General features: G+C 40.3%; 1 protein-coding gene across 5 annotated transcripts in view; it reads left to right on the plus strand.

Annotated features, from left to right (window-relative positions):
• The window catches only part of LOC109408430 (synaptic vesicular amine transporter), a 230,480-nt gene that overhangs the window by 48,750 nt on the left and 159,621 nt on the right, over positions 1–22,109 (plus strand). Inside the window, exon 1 of one of the 5 annotated variants that reach the window (XM_062858866.1) lies at positions 12,985–13,225. The exons of the other annotated variants lie outside the window; for them this stretch is intronic. The gene's annotated coding sequence lies outside the window, so the exon portion shown is untranslated. Of the gene's footprint in view, positions 1–12,984; positions 13,226–22,109 lie in introns of those variants that run through there. 5 annotated transcript variants of the gene reach the window in all.

Genomic DNA, 22,109 nt, shown 5'->3' on the forward strand with positions numbered 1-22,109 from the left:
TTCCACTGGGTATTCCTCTAGGAATTCCTCTAGGAATGCCTCCTGGGAATACTTCTAGGAATCCACCAGGATATGCTTCAAGTGATTTCCCGGGAATTCCTTAAGGAGTTCCCCCGAGAGCCCCTCTAGAAGTGTTCCTCCAAGAACTCCTTCAAGATTTCCTCTTGGAATTCCTCCAGGAGTTCCAACGCGAATTCCTACAGGAGTTTTTCCGGGGATTTCTCCAGGAGTTCCGTCGGGAAACCCTTTGGAACACATTTAAATGGGAATCCATTCAGAAGTTCCTCCAGGAATTCATCCAGGGATTCCTTTGGGGATTTCTCTAGACGTTCCTCTGAGAACTTCTGGTGCTTTTTCTGGCGAGTTCCACTGTGGTTTTTTCTAGGTACACTAGGTTCCAGGTTCTAGGTTCCACTTAGAATTGCTATTTCACTGGAATTTCATCTAGATATTCCATTGGGAATACCTTTAGGAGATCCACCAGGTTTTACTTAGGAGTTCCACCAAAAATTTCTTAAGAGTTCAACTGTGAATTCCTCTAAGAGGTCTACTGGGAATTCATCTAGGAGTTTTAAAGAAAATTCTTGTTTAGTTTCTCCGGGTTTTTTCTAAGATTTTCTCTGGGAATTTCTCCAGAAATTCCCATGTGGTTTTCTTGAGCCCTCTCTGGATAGTTCTACTGAATTTTTTTTCTAAAACTTCCACTTGGAATTACTCTTAAGGTTGCTCCGGGAATTTCTCAAAGATTTCCTCTGGGGATTCCTCCAGAAGCTCCTCTGTGACTTCCTGGAGCCCTCTCTGGATAGTTCAACTGATTTTTTTTTTCTAGGATCTCCACTGGAAATTTCTCTCATGGTTTCATAGGGAACTTCTCTAAGTGTTCTACTGGGAACTCCTCTGGGAGTTTCACTGAGAACTCCTCTAGGAGTTCCACCGGGAATTCTTCTCGAAGTTCTTCTGGGAGTTTAACAGAGACTTCCTCCTGGAATTTCACCTAATTTTTCTTTTCGAGTTCTACTAAGCATTCCTCTATAAGTTTCTTCCGCAATTCATGTTGAAGGGTCGCTGGAACTTCTTCAAGAAATTCTGGTGATATTTTTCCGTTTGCTTAGGGAGATCTTCCAGATTTTTGCCGGGATTCTTGTCAAAGTTTAGTTGAGAACTTTGTTTTTTTTTTGTTCTTTTTAACGCTCATGCTAGTTCTTCATACACATTTGTAAAAGTTCCTTCGTGATGTCTTTCAGAAGCTCCTTGGAAAATTCATCCAGAAGCTCCATCCGGATTTTTAAATAATTCTTCCGAAAATTCGTCTAGAAGTATTTCCAGAAATTTATTTGAAATTCGGAATTCTTCCGGAAGGTCTACCGTGCGTTTTTTTTCAGAAGATTTATTCCAGGAGTAACTCCGGGAATTTCCCAGAAGTTCATTCCCATGATTTTTTCCAGAAGTTCTTCCAGACAAGATGTTCCTCCTGGAAGGGGAGTTCCTCCGAACTTTTTTCCAAAGGTTCCTCCGGGAATCGTAGCAAAAGTTTCTCCGGAAATTCTTCTTAAAACTTCTCCGAGAAACCTTCCCGTAGTTTCTCTGGAATTCTCACAGTAAATTCTCTGAGAATTTTCAAAGACGTTCCTCCAGGAATTGTACCAAGGGTTCTTTTTAGAAATTCATCCGAGATTTTCTGCAGGAATTCTTCCGGAAGTTTCTAGCAGAGCATAGCAGAGAGCATAGATGACCGCACAATTCGTAGTTGCTACTCCGTGATTGACCAGAACAATCGAAATTGCACAGGGAACCAACAAACGGAGCTTGGGAGTAGCTACCGCTCTCAATGTGCATTTTCGAGAATTCCAAGCTTTATTAAGTCAATAACGGCGCCGGCCACGTCCTTACGGTCATCGGGGAAGGAAAGGAGTGGTAGTGTGACGTTCGTTGCTACTAGAGACCGAGATCACCTCATCTTCTCCACGACTGTCACAGGAAGGGGTTTTTGTTAGTGGGGAGGGGAAAAGTCGCATGATCTGGATACACTTTGGTAAGTGGTGTGCTTCATGCAACATCTAAAACACATATTTCCATTGTGGTTATAACATGCCGACACCGTAGATGACGAACTATTCAAATCATTTTATAAATGTAAAATTGAAAGTAAATTAATTATTACTAACAAGAAAGTGGCTCTAGGACTTGCGCCGACACTTCACGTGACGAACATTTCAATATTTGTTTGCTAAATAGGATAAGTTTCATGAAATGCCGACACCGAAGATGACGAACCATTCAAATCATTTTCTAAATGTATAAAATTGGAAGAAAGATACTTAATATTAACAAGAAAGTGACTCTGGAACTTGCGTCGACACTTCACGTGACGAACCTTTCAATATTTGTATGATAAATAAACGAAAGTTTCTTGTTATGGAACGACCTCACCGATAAAGTATATTTAGTGTTCTTAGTCGCCGCGGACAAAAGCGGCATATAATGACTCCTATTGCTATCGCGAATCGCACACTGGTATTGTTATATTTTCTGCAGGAATTCTTCCGGAAGTTTCTCCAGAAAATCTTCAAAATCCCTTGAGAAATTCTTTAAAAATGCCATCCGGGGATTCTTCCAGAAACTCTGTTAGGAATTGTTCCGAATGTTTTCTGGGAAATTCTTCAGCCATTTTTTCCGGAAGTTCCTCCAGGAACTCTTGCACAAGATCGTCTGGAGATTCTTCTGAAAGTTTCAGAATTTCTCTGGAAAAAATCTCATGGAAGTTCCTCAGGGATATCTACCGGATGTTTCTCCAGAAATGACATGTAGATGCAACAACCAATTTTGTTTTAAAAAAAAAGTTGCTCTGGAATTTTCTTCAAAAGTTGCTGCTGGAGTTTTCCAGAAGAGACTTTAAGAATTCTTCCGGAAGTTTTCCATGTAATTCTTTCGATAATTTCTCTCAAAATTCTTAAAGAAAACCCTCAAACAAAAATTTTCTGCAAGAATCCTCCAGAAAAAACTTTATTCAAGACTTTTTCAAAAATTCTTTCAAAATGGCAGCCAGGAAATCTTCCTGAAATTCCTTCAGGAATTCTTCCGAAGGATTTCCAGGAAATTCTATCGAAAACTCCTTCGGGAACATTACACAACCCTTGGCAACACACAAGTCACAAAGGAGTGTGGACAGCGCAGGTTTTTGGTTTTATAGGGGCAACATTCATGTAATTCTAACTCAAAGCACCAAAGGCAGAATAACTTGAAGCCAAAAACCTGCGCTGTCGACACTCCTTTGTGACTTGTGTGGTGCTTGGCATGATCCTCTGGAAATTCTTATGGAAGTTTCTTCGAGAATTCTTCCAGAAGCTCCTTTGAGAACTCCGACGGAAGTTTTTCCAGGATGTTTCAGGATTTTCTTCGGGGATTTTATCTCGAAACTCCTCCCATTTCTTTTTTACTGTTGGAAATTCTTTCATTTACTGTGCGAAATTCTCTCGGGAGTTTTCCGTAAAATATCCGAAGCAACTCCTTAAAAAAGAAAAAATAAATCCGAGCCTGAGTGTTTCTCAATGAAGAAAATATCAGTAGAATATTCGAAAAACGTAGTAGATATCACGGATAACCTTTTAAAACGAAGCGTAAATTTCACAAGAAATATGTCATGGATAAATTGCGAATTCTGACAATTTTCGCATTGTGTTTCGCAAACCGCTGAGTAGATGCGGGAATGAGCAAACGTCAAACAGGAGCCAAAAACGATGCATGCACCGTGAGCGAGCGATTTGCGAACTAAAGGGTACAGAGACCCCACACCGATGAATCACCTTAATTTTGTACACTATTTATGAATCACCATGTTGATCAAATGAGTGATCCATAAACTGTGGTCATTTTTGCCGATTCATAAATCGTTGGGTCGCTGTATTTGAACTAACATTCAAAAATAAGAATAACGAGAAGTGCGTAGAGTGAAATGTATGTTTGTCTGTGCTGATAGTGCCAACAAATACAGGTAAATCTACTGGTACTATCGTCTCACATTCTACCATGGTAGAATTACTGCAGTGATTGTTGACTCTATAACTCATGTAAAATGTTTTGCTTTATATAGATCAGACAAATCACACGACGATCGACTAGTGAACAACACGTGCGAGACAAAAGTGATATGTTTTGATGACAATATTCATTAACATGTCTGTCTACACACAGCCAAGCAGACATAGCATACTAGTTAGCAGACATAGTATAAAGTTAAAAGTCAAATATTGTCTTGGTGATCGCAAAGTTTTATCACGATAATATTGAATCAGCGGTGTAAGCGGCATAGAAAAAAAATTTGTAATTTAAATTCAGCGAAAAATCATGCACATAAAGGGAATGCTAGAGTTAGTGCACGTTTACATGTGATATAATGTAAAATTACATTACAATCGTAACCATCGCGTAAACCATCATGGACACCAACCGGTTACGCGACTATTAGCGAAAATTTACACGAACGTAACGTAATTTACATGATATCACATGTAAATATGCACTAACTCTAGCGCTCCCTTTATGTGCATGATTTTTCGCTGAATTTTACATGAATTTTTTTTTCTGTGTGGTTAAGTGAATCTCCCTAAAAAGGACTAATAAAAGGTTGAACTTGGTGCTCGCAACATTTATACTCGAGGATGAGGTTTGCTCAGTTTATACGTTTCACGTAGTTTCTAGTTCATCGTTGACCCCAACGAATGTAACAAATGTTTCACCTGTTTGTCTGTGATGTCCAGGTCAACCAGATGCCTCGATACACGATATTCTGAATTAGATCCTCGTTCATCCATCGAAGATCTAAAACACATGCTGCATCAGATCGTAACATCAATATCGTAGACCGGTTGGCGAGCTTTCTTAAACTGGCTTAGATGTGCTAATCAGAAGATTCTCAACCAGGCATTCGTTTCAGTAAAGAGATCCAGGTAGAACAATACTAAAGAGAAGAGAAGGAGAAGGGAGTTATCACCACGATCGTTTGTTATCTGCTTGTATACCTGTGCGTCGCCCACCACGCCGCGCCGGTTGCGAGAATGGCCACTAGGGTGCCAATGGAATGTATGGGAAAAATTTGACCATCGAATTTCAAAAACGGGTAGGGCTCAAAAGTTTCGTCTCCTCAAAAAAAGTCACCATGCAAAATTTCAGCTCAATCGGACTTCGCTAAGGGGTGGCCCAAAGCGGTCAAAGTTTGGCTGTTTTGAAACACGAAAAATATCCCAAGGTAGGGGTACATGAAAATTTCGAAATCGAAAATTTTTTTTTGATGCCAAATGCCTTAAAAGTGCATGAAACGTCGAGATCTGGTGTTATCTCAAAAATTTTTTTTTGGAAAAAAATTGACTTTTTGGACTTAGAAAATATTTGAGTTGGGGGAGTGAAATGAATTTGAAATGGAGGATTTGAATTTAGTTGCTGAAATATTCAAAGCAATAGTACTGGAACATGTATATCATCGTTGGCAACTGCTAGCATATTATATATCATATATCGTTAGGGTGGTTCACTTATTTGGCATTAGGGTGGTCCTTTTTGTAGAAAAATTTAAAAAAAAGATAATAGTATTATAAATCACTTATATACCTGTAAGTCATTTTCAATGTTGAATATATATAATATTTCATTAGGGTGGCTCATTTATTTTTAATTAGGGTGGTTCATTGAGATGGAAATTAAGAACAAGAAAATATTTCCAGAAAACTTACCAGTCATATTTTTGTATAGTTTAAAACCATGATCCTTTATTGGCATGTAACACTTTGTTAAGATATTCCTAGACCAACATGTGGAAAGGGCGTAACAACCATTGCGATTTTCTGCTTCTCCTGTCCCTCCCGGGCATATCCCCAATTATTCATAAAATCTTTTATTTTCTTTTTAAAATTTTGAATCTTTTTTTTTTTTTGGGTGCTTCACTTATTTTGCAAAAGGGTGGTCCTTTTTGTGGAAAATTAAATAAAAAACGATAATAGTATTTGTATTGTATTTTCCGTTAGGGTTGTTTTTTTTTGAAATTAAGATCAAAAAATACTTCGAGAAAATTCAACTAGGTAATCTTTTTCGTATAGCTTCAAGCCATGATTTCCTACAAATCTTTCGGTGACTTATCTATAATGAGATATTCTCTAATTATTATCTCTCCTCTCGTTCTATTTCATTAATCACGGCATCAATATAGTGATTAAAACCGATTTACAGAATTAAATATTGTGGTACGGACTACCAAAGGGATTTATTTACTAGAGAGATTCATCTCATTGTAAGATTTTGAAAAGTTTTGTGAGACTAAATTCAAAAACTCGAGTAAACATTTATTCAGCTGTTTCTATGAGGAAGAAGAGTTTAGTTTGAAGAGTAGAACTGTTTGTTGAACCCCTAAGATGGGGAAGTTTTTAATTAATGCGGTATTTGCAGATATAATTTACTTTTGCAATGGTCATGGCCAAGCGTGTCAGTACTGAGCGGATGAAATTAATGCTCTTTTGATTAACACCACCAAAATTATCGTATTCATGCAATCTTCCTATCTTAACTGCAAAACGGTGAGTCGATAAGGAGAGCGTCCAATATTGCTCTGGTCCTCACAAGTTCCTACCTCATGCTTCCACGGGTCAAGCGATGACAAAGACCGCCAGCTAAGAGTTGTGTGCTTAGCTGGTAGTGCAGCCTGGGCACTGTTGTCCTTCTGACTTCAGCTAGATTGAGGAGGTACGATCCGAGTGTCTGTTCACCAAGGAGGTGCGGCTCAAACAGCGTCTGTTCTGGCATCCAGCGGCTGAGTAAGAAACGCTGCACCACGCCCAGCTAGATCCAAGGTGGTAGCCCCATCAGCGTGGTCGTCCCAGTGTTGGTTGGGACGTTAAACAGAACTGGCACGATGGCCCTCCGGCGAGACAGGAGTGTTGGCGTAGGCCCAATAAGCCACCCGTAAAAATCCCCATTGCGAATAACATAGGAGAAAATACGACTCGATACAATCGGCAAAGACCCACGCGACGAAATAAGGACTACGATTGGAAACTTGGAACATGGAATTGCAAGTCACTAGGTTTCGCAGGATGTGACAGGATAATCTACGACGAACTACATCCCCGCAACTTCGACATCGTGGCGTTGCAGGAACTTTGTTGGACTGGACAGAAAGTGTGGAAAAGCGGGCATCGAGCGGCTACCTTCTACCAAAGCTGTGGCACCACCAATGAACTGGGAACAGGATTTATAGTGTTGGGCAAGATGCGACAACGTGTGATCGGGTGGCAGCCGATCAACGCAAGGATGTGCATGTTGAGAGTTAAGGGCCGTTTCTTCAACTACAGCATCATCAACGTCCACTGCCCACACGAAGGGAGATCCGATGACGAGAAAGAAGCGTTCTACGCGCAGTTAGAGCAAACATACGATGGTTGCTCGCCGCGTGACGTGAAAATCGTTGTCGGCGACATGAACGCGCAGGTAGGAAGGGAGGAAATGTACAGACCGGTAATCGGGCGAAACAGCCTGCACGCCGTATCGAATGATAACGGCCAGCGATGCGTAAACTTTGCAGCCTCCCGTGGAATGGTAGTCCGAAGCACCTTCTTCCCCCGCAAAGATATCCACAAAGCCACCTGGAGATCACCCGACCATCAAACAGAAAACCAAATCGACCACGTTCTAATCGACGGTAAATTCTTCTCAGATATAACCAACGTCCGCACATACCGCAGTGCGAATATAGATTCGGATCACTACTTAGTCGCTGTATGCATGCGCTCAAAACTTTCGACAGTTATCACCACGCGTCGAAGTCGAACGCCGCGGCTCAACATCGAGCAACTTCGTAACGTAGAAGTGGCTCAAGACTACGCGCAGCAGTTAGCAGTGGCCCTACCAACGGAAGAGCAGCTTGGCGCAGCTACACTTGAAGATGGCTGGAGGAACATCCGATCCGCCATAGGTAGTACCTCGGCTACAGCACTAGGCTTCGCGACTCCGAATCACAGAAACGACTGGTACGACGGCGAATGTGAACAGTTGAAAAACGAGAAGAATGCAGCATGGGCGAGAATGCTGCAACACCGTACGAGAGCGAATGAGGCACGTTACAAACAGGCGCGGAACAGGCAGAACTCAGTCTTCCGGATGAAGAAGCGCCAGCAGGAAGAACGAGATCGCGAAGCGATGGAAGAGCTGTACCGCGCTAAGGACACACGAAAGTTCTACGAGAAGCTGAACCGCTCGCGCAGAGGCTTTGTGCCACAAGCCGACATGTGCCGAGATAATCACGGGAATATTCTCACGAGCGAGCGTGAGGTGGTCGAGAGGTGGCGGCAGCATTACGATGAGCACCTCAATGGCGACGTTGCAAGTACCGAAGGTGGCGTGGTAACAGATCTAGGAGTATGTGCACAGGACGAAAGACTTCCGGCCCCTGACCTCCAAGAGATTGAGGAGGAGGTTGGCCGGTTGAAAAACAACAAAGCCGCTGGAGCAGATCAACTACCAAGCGAGCTTCTAAAATACGGTGGAGAAGCACTGGTGAGAGCACTACACTGGGTCATTACCAAGATTTGGGAGGAGGAAGTATTACCGGAGGAATGGATGGAAGGTATCGTTTGTCCCATCTACAAAAAGGGCGACAAGTTGGATTGCGGGAACTACCGCGCGATCACACTACTGAGCGCTGCCTACAAGATACTCTCTCAAATTTTATGCCTCCGTCTATCACCGATTGCAAGAGAGTTCGTGGGGCAATATCAGGCTGGATTCATGGGTGAACGCGCTACAACGGACCAGATGTTCGCCATCCGCCAGGTGTTGCAGAAATGCCGCGAATACAACGTGCCCACACATCAATTGTTCATCGATTTCAAATCGGCGTATGATACAATCGATCGAGAACAGCTATGGCAGATTATGCACGAATACGGATTCCCGGATAAACTGATACGGTTGATCAAGGCGACGATGGATCGAGTGAAGTGCGTAGTTCGAGTATCAGGGACACTCTCGAGTCCCTTCGAATCTCGCAGAGGGTTACGGCAAGGTGATGGTCTTTCGTGCTTGCTGTTCAACATTGCTTTGGAGGGTGTAATACGAAGAGCGGGGATAAACACGAGTGGGACGATTTTCACGAAATCCGTTCAGCTGCTTGGTTTCGCCGATGATGTTGATATTATTGCTCGTAAATTTGAGACGATGGCGGAAACGTACATCCGACTAAAGAGTGAAGCCAGGCGAATCGGATTAGTCATTAATGTGTCGAAGACAAAGTACATGATGGCAAAGGGCTCCAGGGAGGAATCACCGCGCCCGCCACCCCGAATTCATATCGACGGTGATGAAATCGAGGCGGTTGAAGAATTCGTGTACTTGGGCTCACTGGTGACCGACGACAACGACACCAGCAGAGAAATTCAGAGGCGCATTGTGGCAGGAAATCGTGCCTACTTTGGACTCCGCAGAACTCTACGATCGAATAAAGTTCGCCGTAACACGAAGTTAACCATCTACAAAACGTTGATTAGACCGGTCGTCCTCTATGGGCACGAAACATGGACCCTACGTGCAGAGGACCAACGCGCCCTTGGAGTTTTCGAACGGAAGGTGTTGCGTACCATCTACGGCGGAGTGCAGATGGAAGACGGGACTTGGAGAAGGCGAATGAACCACGAGCTGCATCAGCTGCTGGGAGAACCAACCATCGTCCATACCGCGAAAATCGGGAGGCTACGGTGGGCGGGTCACGTCATCAGGATGTCGGATAGCAACCCGACTAAAATGGTTCTCGAGAGTCATCCGACCGGTACAAGAAGACGTGGAGCGCAGCGAGCTAGGTGGGTCGACCAAGTAGAGGACGATCTGCGGACCCTACGCAGAGTGCGGAACTGGAGACAAACAGCCATGGACCGAGTGGAATGGAGGCGGCTACTATGTACAGCAGAGGCCACCCCGGCCTTAGCCTGACCGGTAAGTAAGTCCTATCTTAACTGATAGAAGGATGTTGAAATAATTTAAATGTCTTTTCGAACTGTCAAAAAACCTCAACGCAGTTCCGCACGGAGCGTTAAAATTCACCCGAGTGAAATTCTCTCCGTGTGCTCAGTGTGGTACTGCGGTGCGGTTTTTTGACAGTTAGAAAAGACATTTAAATTATTTCAACATCCTTTTATCAGTTAAGATAGGAAGATTTCATAAATACTATGATTTCGGTGGTGTAAATCAATAGAGCATAATTTTCATACGCTCAGTGCGAACAAGCCTGGTCGTAGTAAAAGGGACGTAACGGAAGAGTGGGAACGTTTTTGTGATATTCACTAAATTCATGCTGATAGGTTTTTGATACATTACATTAAATTACATATGATTTTTTGAACTTTTATTTTCCTTTTCTTTTTTGCTATTCCTCTGCGTAATATCAGTTTCCAACAAGGATTCCGGACAAGAGAGAGCACATAAGACGGCGAAACAAAAATTAAATTTTGGTCTGTCTCAAAAGCAAACTTATGTGTCTCTGACAGTTTTTGGGTCGCTGAATCCGAATCCGGGCTCAGATTTGCTCGAGCACGTCACAATTTTGAGCTATACCCCGATTTATAGGGCAAAATATGCGATTTTGGGCTTTTGGCTCAGTGTGGTACTGCGTTGCGGTTTTTTGACAGTTCGAAAAGACATTTAAATTATTTCAACATCCTTCTATCAGTTAAAATACACTGAGAGGAAAATACATTTTAGTTTCGCTGGAAAAACTCAAGTAACCGTTCAAAATGATGTTTTCAGTGAGTTCAAATGAATTAAGTAAAATTCGCTTGAAAACTTAGTGAAACTCCAAAGAAAAGCTATTGAAAATTTGGTACTATATTGTATTGTAAAATGTATATGATTTTCTAGTGGGTTTTACTGAAGTCGAATGTATGAAAAATGAAGCGAATTATTGTCAGCCATCACTAACGAACCAAGCATGAGTGTGATGATGGCAATATGTTCTGTGATTTTTATGTTTCCATCCTTACTAGGGAACCGTTTGGGGGTCTCCGATAAAACGGAGACAAACCAATTTTTTTTAATAATCTCGAAATAGACAAAACAAAAACAAAAATGGCCAAAGTTGTTCCAAATATACTGAAAATTTACTTAAATTTTATTAAATTTTGTAGTGAAAAATTTCACTTAAATGCTATTGGATTTTTCCAGTGGAATATTTTCACTAACCAATCATGTAAGTTTCAAATGTTTAGTTAGATGGAAAAAATCTACTTATGATTTCCAGTGGAATTGAAGTGAATTTTTGCATGAATACGATAATGTTGGTGGTGTAAATCAAAAGAGCATAAATTTCATCCGCTCAGTACGGACATGCTTGGCCTTGACCATTTCAAAAGTAAATTATACCTGCTAATACCGCATTAATAAAAAACTTCCTCATCTTAGGGGTTCAAGAAACAGTTCTACTCTTCAAACTTAACTCTTCTTCCTCATAGAAACAGCTGAATAAATATTTACCCGAATATTTGAATTTAGTCTCACAAAACTTTTCAAAATCTTACAATGAGATGAACCTCTCTAGTAAATAAATCCCTTTGATTGTCCGTACCACAATATTTAATTCTGTAGATAGAAATCGGTTTTAATCACTATATTGATGCCGTGATTAATGAAATAGACAAGAGGAGAGATAATAATTAGAGATCTCATTATTGATAAGTCACCGAAAGATTTGTAGGAAATCATGGCTTGAAGCTATACGAAAAAGATTACCTGATTGAATTTTCTGGAAGTATTTTTTGATCTTAATTTCCAAAAAAAAAACAACCCTAACGGAAAATACAATACAGATACTATTATGTTTTTTTTATTTATTCTTCTACAAAAAGGACCACCCTTATGCAAAATAAGCGAAGCACCCAAAAAAAAAAAAGATTCAAAATTTTAAAAAGAAAATAAAAGATTTCATGAATAATTGGGGATATACCCGGGAGGGACAGAAGAAGCAGAAATTCGCAATGGTTGTTACGCCCTTTTCACATGTTGGTCTAGGAATATCTTAACAAAGTGTTACATGCCAATAAAGGATCATGGTTTTAAACTATACAAAAATATGACTGGTAAGTTTTCTGGAAATATTTTTTTGTTCTTAATTTCCATCTCAAAGAACCACCCTAAATAAAAATAAATGAGCCACCCTAATGAAATATTATATATATTCAACATTGAAAATGACTTACAGTTATATGAGATTTTTAATACTATAATCTTTTTTTTAACAAAAAGGACCACCCTAATGCCAAATAAGTGAACCACCCTAACGATATATGATATATAATATGCTAGTAGTTGCCAACGATGATATAAGACATGTTCCAGTACTATTGCTATGAACATTTCAGCAACTAAATTCAAATCCTCCATTTCAAATAAATTTCACTCCCCCAACTCAAAAATTTTCTAAGTCCAAAAAGTCAATTTTTTTCAAAAAAAAATTTTTTTGAGATAACACCAGATCTCGACGTTTCATGCACTTTTAAGGCATTTGGCATCAAAAAAAAAATTTCGATTTCGAAATTTTCATGTATCCCTACCTTGGGATATTTTTCGTGTTTCAAAACAGCCAAACTTTGACCGCTTTGGGCCACCCCTTAGCGAAGTCCGATTGAGCTGAAATTTTGCATGGGGACTTTTTTTGAGGAGACGAAACCTTTGAGCACTACCCGTTTTTGAAATTCGAAAATTCGATTTTCATTGGCACCCTAATGGCCACAGTTGAATTTGCAAACCGGCAAACGATATTCACCGAGAACTTACAGCATTCATTATACTACCACTGCCTGCTTGGAAGTATGAGTAGCAACGAGCGGGATGCTGCTGCTGATACCAACGATGATGCGACGACGACGGTGCTAAAGATGATGATGATGATTATGGGGGAGGGCAACCAAAAGCTCTGCTGGCACATGGTTTTGGAGTTCTAAGAGATGAATTTCGACGAATGGGTCAGTCAACGGTTGTGATTAGGAGAGAAAGCATCGCGCGTCCGGGCGTTCTCGTTCTCTCTGCGGTTCTGATCAGTTCGCGCGTTCTGTTGTGCGGTGGATGCCGGAATTGATACAAGTTTTTTTTTGTGAATCGAATATCTTTTGTGTTTTTTGTGTAAATAAGTGATTTTGAGTGTTAGATTGCTTGCACGTGATACTGATTATTGGAATTGGATTTAATTTTTCTTCAAACGGTACGTAGACTTGTTTGAACGTTAAACTTGTTTGAATTGAGATTTCATGATATTTGTGAAATACTGATTAAGCTATCGGTCATCATCATCAACTGCTGGAAATATCCTGATTTAATTGATTTCAGGGAAGTGGAACCATCTCGGAAGGGCTCCTATTTTGGGCACTTTTCTGCTGTAACTCAGCATAGTATCTAGCCGTGTGCAAAATTTCCAGTCAATTGGTTTGGAATTAACTGAGTTAAAGCGAAAAGTGCGCAAAATGCCGGCCACTGCACTGCCCAAGTGGCTCGCTACCCTATTAATGTTTTAAGATTTTCAGTCTTCTCAAAAAACGGGATGCACTTTGGTTGGCGTTATCAACACTGTTGCTTGGTGACCAATTTACTAACTTTTCCATCTGAAATCATTCCTTAATCAAACAATAGGCTGTATTTTCGAGGCCCTATATTCTATGGGTCGAACATTTGGCCTAATATTTATTCATCCATTATGATTGTTTGGGCTAACGTCCATTGGGTCTGAAATCGATTCGCATTGATAATCTTTAGCCCAATGACCTAGCATCCTAAGGGCCCATAAAACCACAGCTGTAAAGGCGTGGGTATTCAGCTGTGATCTTGCTGAGGGTGACGGTTTCCATTCCCGGTTGTTTCAAGAACTTTTCGTGACGGGAATTTCCATGACTTTCTTGGGCAGAGGCAACTTTCAGTTCATAACTGTAGAAATGCTGGAAGCTGAGAAGCAGGCTTAATCCCAGAGGGGACGTTACGTCAGAAGAAGAACGAAGCTCCTTAACTTTCAAAGCAACCTTCTGGGATAAACTTTCTACAATACAGACACGAGCTTCATAAAGCGAAACATATACCGAACTGGCTTGCTCTGGACCATTCAAATCTACAAGTGTAACCAGTGATCATCAGAAATGTTATGATAACAGTTCATACTTATGAACTTCGTAATGCTAAGCTGAGTTGCTTCTGGATTGTCCAAGAACTCTTTGATCTAAAGGCATTCAAATTAACAGGTAAAACAAGTGAACATTTCAATTTCTTTTTTCAACATGAGTTTTATGAAGTTAAGCAGAATAGAGCATTGAGTTATTCTAGGTACCGTAAACTGGGGTGTAGTTGATCAGTGGGGTGAACCTGATCACTCAATTATCCGCGGATATAGCATTGACGAAACTACGAATTTTTGCCAGGGGATGCACTACAAACAAATATTCATTAGTTCATCCATTCATCATTCATGGCCCCATATCTCACAGCAATGCATTAAAATTCTAGGGGGTGCCTGGCACCCCCGGCACCCGCCGTAGTTTCGCCTATGGGATATAGACTTTCAAGGAAGCAACAACTATATTTTAACCATTCGCATGCCAAAGACGTAACATTAAAATGGAATGGTAAATTCCTTGAAAGTCGATATCCGTGACCGTGGGTAATTGAGTGATCAGGTTCACCCCACTGATCAACTACACCTTAGTTTACGGTAATTCAATACATTGATCACTTGACATCGAAGAGCTGATCTGACAAATGTATTTAGCGATGCCGAATAAAGCACTCGATTTCACTGGTCTCAATCCTGGGCCAATCACTTCTAGTCGTTCAAGGGCATTTCGTGTTCTTAAGTCCTCCCCAACATTAAAATAGTCAACGTATGCGCGGCCTTCCACCAAGCCGATTGTCCTTTTCTTGTTCCCTGCTGAATATGGTTTTAGCTTGTTGTTTCTTCGGCATTCGAGCTTCGTGTCCAGCCCACCGCAGCCTGCGTTCTCTTCTCTATCCACCTATTTATACATGTGATACAATTCGTAGTTCGTAGTCTGGTTCCTTAGATCGGATCGAGAAAAGTTTGATTTCCATACTAGAGTACCAAGATATGAAAATTCGTCCACCATTGTTTTATCTGTCAGCAAGTTTCCATTATGCTCTTTGTACATGAGAGGAGAAGGCGCTGTTTTTTCTCTGAATACCATTGACAATTATAACATCCGCATATTATTCTGTTCCATACTCTATTGCGCCTGAGCAATTTTTTCGGCTACTCTTGGTTACCGATGTTGCTTCCTGCTATTCTGGGTCCCCGACACTTGTAACCGGCTTCTGGCAACCAGGGATAGCATGCATGTGAGTGCAAGCACTGAGAACAGACATTTAAGCTCGAACAAAAATACGTCGAAATCGTGTGCAAAGGATTTAAGTGTACCTCAACGCCACCAACGGAAACCGCTCCACATATAAAGCAAGGTTGCGACCATTCATTTGCAAAGATTTACATTCATTTGCTATTATCTCAGTTCAGAAGCATGCTATCGAAAAACAATGTATGGATAAATTTAACCTTGTAATTTTATCTGAAAGTTTGCCGAATAACATTGGCGTCGCAAACGTATACCAAAGTCGTGAGCGAGCTGTGAAGGCAACTCTCCACGCGGTGAAATTACATTCACGCTGTGGAAAGTTGCCTTCACAGCTCGCTCACGACTTTGGTATACGTTTGCGACGCCAATGTTATTCGGCAAACTTTCAGATAAAATTACAAGGTTAAATTCATCCATACATTGTTTTTCGATAGCATGCTTCTGAACTGAGATAATAGCAAATGAATGTAAATCTTTGCAAATGAATGGTCGCAACCTTGATATAAAGTCGATTTGACCCCACGATGGCAGTGTTCATCGTTAAAATACGCTAGCCCACAAAGCGACACGAGCGCCAAACGGCAAAAAACAGCGAGCACTGGAAACAAATTTGACAACACAGCAATGTAAGCGATGGGACGCTAGTGCCGCGCAACGGGAGCATAATCACATACTCTGATATGACCGTTACAAAATTTTACACAAGACAGAAAGCGAAGATAGACGTCTGTTCTCTGTGGTGCAAGTGTGCGTGGTTTTAACATGAAAACTAAAGTGTCTCGAGTATACCAAAGTGGCGAATCCTGGTCGTTTTGACAGGTGTCCTGCTCGATTGGAACTATGGGGATGACAGCAAATCGGCTGTTCCAATTTTGACGTTTCTCCTCTTTGTTATTCCAGACTCGTTAATGAAAACGAGCTGTAAATATACGTTATTTTCATCATTATTTAACGCATTTTTGCTTTTTAAACGTAACACACTATCTAATTTAATTGTATTGTTGCATTGCAGGTTGTGTTGACATAATAATCAATAGGGGGGGGGGGGGGGTTTGAGATGGCCAAAAATGAGTTTACGTAGTTTATGGATAGCGCCTTATCGATTTTCTCTTTGGATGTTTCCGAGAAATACGATCAGTGTTCGGATGATCTTTGATGTTTTTCAGTGCGATCAAAATTTGATCTATTGTAGTATATCCCGTGTATTTTGTATAGTGCATATCGTGTTACTTTATCACTATTGAGAAGTTATGAAGTATTCGGTGTTGTTACAGTAGTCATTTTCAACTTTTTTTTCTTCCCCTGTTGGGGAAATTAAGCCACTGCATTTTCAACTTAATCACAGGGAAGGAACGATGATACCGATATTCACCATGCATCGGAGCCCTAGTCCTTACTGCCTTAAACCAGTGGTGCAGTGAACATCGAAAAAATATTAGGAATACTAATCCAGTTTCCCTTGTTTGATCCATCTCGTCCTCAACCGAAACGAGACCTCTCACTTATAACAGGGTATGAAATGTAATAAGAATCCTTTAAGGACAGACTTGTAAGAATCCCAACATGGCCACCACAATGGCCGACTTTGGCACCTACTCACGATTTCGAGCGCACAAATCTCTTAATAAACAAAACCAGCGCACCCGATCTTCTTATTTTAAGCTTATTACGAGTGAGCAAGAACAGAATAATAAAATACACTGTCTTTTGAAGCTTCTTTCTTGAGATTTGTGCGTTTGAAGTCCTGATGCACTATTGAAGCGGGATTTCATGACGTTTGTCCTTAATTACTAAAGTATACTGTTCCATAGTTGGCAGCATTGACTAGGGTTCAATTAGTATATCTTTCACAGTAACCCACCACGAAAGGTAATCTACCCACGTTACGTGCTCCGTTAGAGATCGAGCATCTTTTAAACCTCCTCAAACATTCATACCTCAGCACGGGTCGCCTGACACCTTGGATCATGGTTACCTGTTTGGTGGGCTTCTACTCCCGGAACAGGTGTCCGTAGTGGTATTCTAAGCCAGCAGCTACACGGGCAACGGTTTACATTAATTCGTATTCAAATAGCCTTGTGGAACAGTATTTCATATCTTGTGATGTTCTAGATGTTCCAAACTGATCTGAAATGCAGTTCTTTAAGTCTACAGGAGTTATTTTGTACGTTTTATTAACAAATTGTAACATTGCATAATCTGTGGTAGTCCGTGAATCTCTTGGAAACTCAGGAACTATTAATTGAAATTATTAGAACAATGAAGGTTGTCCAAACTAACTTGGAGTTTAACACCTCAGATCTATGATCGTTACAGTAGTCTTATACGCTATACAGAGTATAAGACGACTAATAGATATTCTTCGACCGATATTGTCATCCATTGTCAAGGTCGTCCAAACTATCCTGGAGTTCAAAGGATGAGTCGATAATTATTGTGCCACCTTACCTTAAACTGATTCGCAAATTGTTTACAAGTTATCGAAATGAAACTAAATTTATTTATACAATAGTTCAGTACAGGTATTACAACTTTTTGGCATCGGTTCAAATTTAGGATTTCTTTATTGCGAGATTCATTATAATCACAGTCGAATTTCGCACACGACTTCGCAGCGGCTGGCATACACAAGTTCGGTTGAGTTCATGACAGGGGCGTCGGATGCACAGCAGGTAAACAAAATAAATTTGATTAGTATCAAATGTCGCTGGGAAATTATAATTCAGTGGATTCTCAAATTATCACAGTAGTCTAAACATAAATGAGAAACCCAATAGTAAAATTCACGACATTTCCGGACGCCCTCCATGTGGACAAGTTCGGCTTCCGCTTGAAACAAATAATTAGCGGTCTCTGGTGTGTTTATGCGCATCGTGCCTACACACCTAAAATCCATTGACGGTTTCAGCAAAACTTTACTGAATTTTGCCGAGCTGAAGGCTTCAGCAAAAAAAAATGCTGAAATTCAGCAAAATTTTGATGATTTGTTCAGTAAACTCAGCTGATCACCAGTAACGTTTTGCTGAAATTCAGCAAACTTTTCTGAAAGTTCAGCAAAACCCTGCTAAAAGTTCAGCAAAAAATATTACTGGACCTTCAGCTCGGCAAAATTCAGCAAAAATATTGCTGAAAGCGTTTGGTGTGTGGTTTTCATCCAGCTCCAGGCTCATTTTTCACTCCCAAGTAACCATCAAGCCGTAAAAATGGCATTAATTCGGCTCTATAGTCGAATATAGAACATGGCTAACAGAGCTAACAAGTTCTATATCCTCTAATAGAGCTGCTCAAAAGCCACTTTTGGCAAATTATTCGGCTGATATTCGGCCTGCTGAAACCATTTGTACCAAGTCTCTGGAAAAAGAGCTGTCAAAAGTTGGAAAAAGAAAAAAGAGAAAAATATAACTTGTTTATCTTTTGTATTTTTCTTGCGTCTTGTGTTTCTATCGAACTTTTTTGCTGCTCGCTTCAGGTTTCAGTCGAAGTCCTCGAGATTCCTCTTGAGTCAGTACTCGTCGTCAAACTTCCCATCTGCTCCATCAATGCATCGTGGAGTTCGCTTTCTTAGAACCGTATTTAAAGTAGATAAAAGTTGGTAAAATTTGATTTCATTCAGTAGAAGCGGTCAAGGAAACGATCTCACACGAGTAAGAAGCTGTTGATATTTAAGAGGTTGCGATCGTCACTTAGTCCAGAGACCATGCCGGAGGACGAACATGATAATGTTGGAGTTCTTATAGGGAAGTGCAAATCGGTAGCATAAAGATAAGGAGGTAATTGAGGTGAAATTCGTCAGATAGATGTAGGAGATTGATCACGATTCCAGATTAAAACATAATCCTTATGGAAACGGCTGCCTGCGTGTTTAAACGTCGATTAAATGTGCTGTTGCTCGCTGATCAAATTTATTCATTCTCGCGAACCTTTCCACTGAACTCCATTCACTTTCATTGACCTCAGTATTGTTTTGGTTTAGATCAATTTTGATTGACACGAATGTCATATACCTCATGCCAAGCAACAGCACTGACAGCCATCTTATTCGGCCTAAAGGCACAGGGCCAACATGCACTAAAAGATAGCGTTATATACCCATATACGGCTTATTTTTGTGTTTACGGTTGACATGGCCTATAAGCATTAAGACATCTTTTACAGAGCTTGTTGGCACTGAAAAGCTACTCAATGTACTATTTAACGCTTATAACAGTGCTTAATGATTACCTGGGCTAACAACCGTTCCTATAACCTATTAACGAACATTAAGATAATCCAAATCATTAATTTGGATAAATATGTGATTGTACAACATCTTTTGGCGAACCGTTAACTAAAGTTATGTCATATCTCACTGATAACTGCAAAATTAGGTTGATTTATTTAAGTGAAGCAGATAAAAATTTACGTTAGTTTGAAAGTGGCACAATAAGTATAGACTCATTCTTTAGCCCTTGACGTGTACAGCTGTTATATACTTGTATTCATTATTTATATCATCATATCCATCTATTCTAAAGCACTGAATAAAATTCTCTCCTTCTCTTTCACTCATACAGAAATTTTGTAAACAACAAGGCCAAGAAATTTCAAAGTCCAATACAAAATCAAAACAATGCAGTGCCCTACACGCTAAAACTGCTCAGCACTAAAATGTGTAAGACCTACTCATAAGTGCATAATTTCCAGACCACACAAAAATGTGTAGCAGTCACACATTCTCAAAAAACAGCTCGTACACTCTTCTAGATGCGAAATGTTGATTTTTTTTTGTTTTCCAAGGTCACTAGTAATCCTACCTAGATTGGCGTACAAAAATTTTTGCGATTTTAACAATTTTGCGGACACTGGAGCTGATTTTGTAAATGTGCAAGGGTTACACATTTTTGGTGTAGTCTGGAAATTATGCACTTTAGTGCTGAGCGGCGTTAGCGTGTATATGTGACCCCCTTGAAATGGCACAAACCATTCCAAAGCTAATTTGTGATGTATCAGATCAGTCAAATCACTCCGAACTGCAGAACTGCAGACTGTACACTCGAAATTGTAGTCATATCCGCCATACAGAGTAACGTTGCCAAATCAACGAAAACTACTGGACGTACTTGAAGGCTAATAAAAGTTGCTATACACGTTTGTAATATTCATCGTCGTCAAAACTATCCTGGAGTTTTGTCCTTGAAATTTACAGTAAATTGATTACACAAATGGATATGGAGCCTTCAACATCGAGTAATTCTTAAAGAGTCATAAAGACCGCGGTAGAACTGAACACTTCATACTTGTTTGATGGATGATGTACATATACAAAGGTCTCACATAGAATCTATAGATCCGGGGTTTTCAGAGCGTGTCCCGCGGTGCACTTGGTGCACCGTGAAAACTTGACAAGTGCACCGCGGCTGTTCCAAAATTCTGCATTCATTTATTAAATTCAAGGAATGTATCTCCAAAGTTTCCGCTAAAAATTTTGGAAGTAATTCATCTAGTACACACCAAACGCTTTCAGCAGTATTTTGCTGAATTTAGCCGAGCTGAAGGGTCCAGAATTTTTTTCCTGAACTTTCAGCAAAGTTTGCTGAATTCTAGCAAAACCGTTACTGGTGATCAGCAGAGATTACTGAACAAATCAGCAAAATTTTGCTGAATTTTAGCAAATTTTTTGCTGAAACCTTCAGCTCGGCAAAATTCAGCAAAATTTTGCTGAAACCCTCAATCGATTTTTGGTGTGTAGTATCGCCTACTCCCGTTGGTTTGAACGACACCTTTTGCAAAACAACGCGGTTCAGTTTTCAATTTTAATTTCTGGTAGCCCAGTGGGCATCGAAAAACACTTTGCGGTCAAACCAACGGGGGTAGACTGTATGTATTACATAGGACCTGAGAAGAAATCTATCAATGATTTCAATCAGTTTTCCAGGAATTCTTTTAAAAATGTGTTAATAATTTCAAATGAAACCTCTTCGAATTTCGTGATGTGGCCAGAAAACCTTGAAGAAATTCACCAGAAGAATAGGGATCTCGTTCTCTCTGGTATTCCATTCTAAAGTCGTGAGGATCTGAGCGATATTTTTCGCAAAATTGCTGTCTCAATTGGATTTGATGAAAACAACCTCCCTATCGTTTGTCTGCGACGTATGACCCGAGGGCCGATATCATCGGGTGCATCGCCACTCATTCTCTGCGAGTTTTCTCTTCGCCAGGAGAGAAATGAGTTCTACCGCCAGTATCTCTCAAAACGTTCGTTATGCCTGCAAAACATTGGCTTTGAGAGTGCAAACCGTAATTACATAAACGAAGTCCTAACAAGCAATGCGAGACAAATTCGGGCCGAAGCTATCAAGTTAAGAAAATCGGGACAACTGGAAAGTGTTACTACTCGGAACCAGGGTTGCCACTATATTTTTGAACTTATCTGGCAAGTCCGTAATTAAAAATCTGGCAAAATCTGGCACTACACATAGCTTTGAAAATCCTCAACTGTGATCAAATTTTTACTGAATTTTTGTAATTTGAATAATAAAACAGTGTCGTTCTTCAATAGTATTTGTTTTATTAGATTGGAATGCCTTTTAAAAACAATTTCATATATAGTATGATAAAAATCATTATCAGTAGTTTATCAAAAGTATCTTCAATGTTAGTGTCGTTTTCAATGTGCAAAATGTTTACAGTCATTGAGAAAGGACTACTTCTGCATTGAATATGCAGAACAAAAAATACATTGTCTTTTCCCCTCTTCAC

The sequence above is a fragment of the Aedes albopictus genome, chromosome 3 (assembly GCF_035046485.1).
Source record: "Aedes albopictus strain Foshan chromosome 3, AalbF5, whole genome shotgun sequence".
Lineage (NCBI taxonomy): Eukaryota > Metazoa > Arthropoda > Insecta > Diptera > Culicidae > Aedes > Aedes albopictus.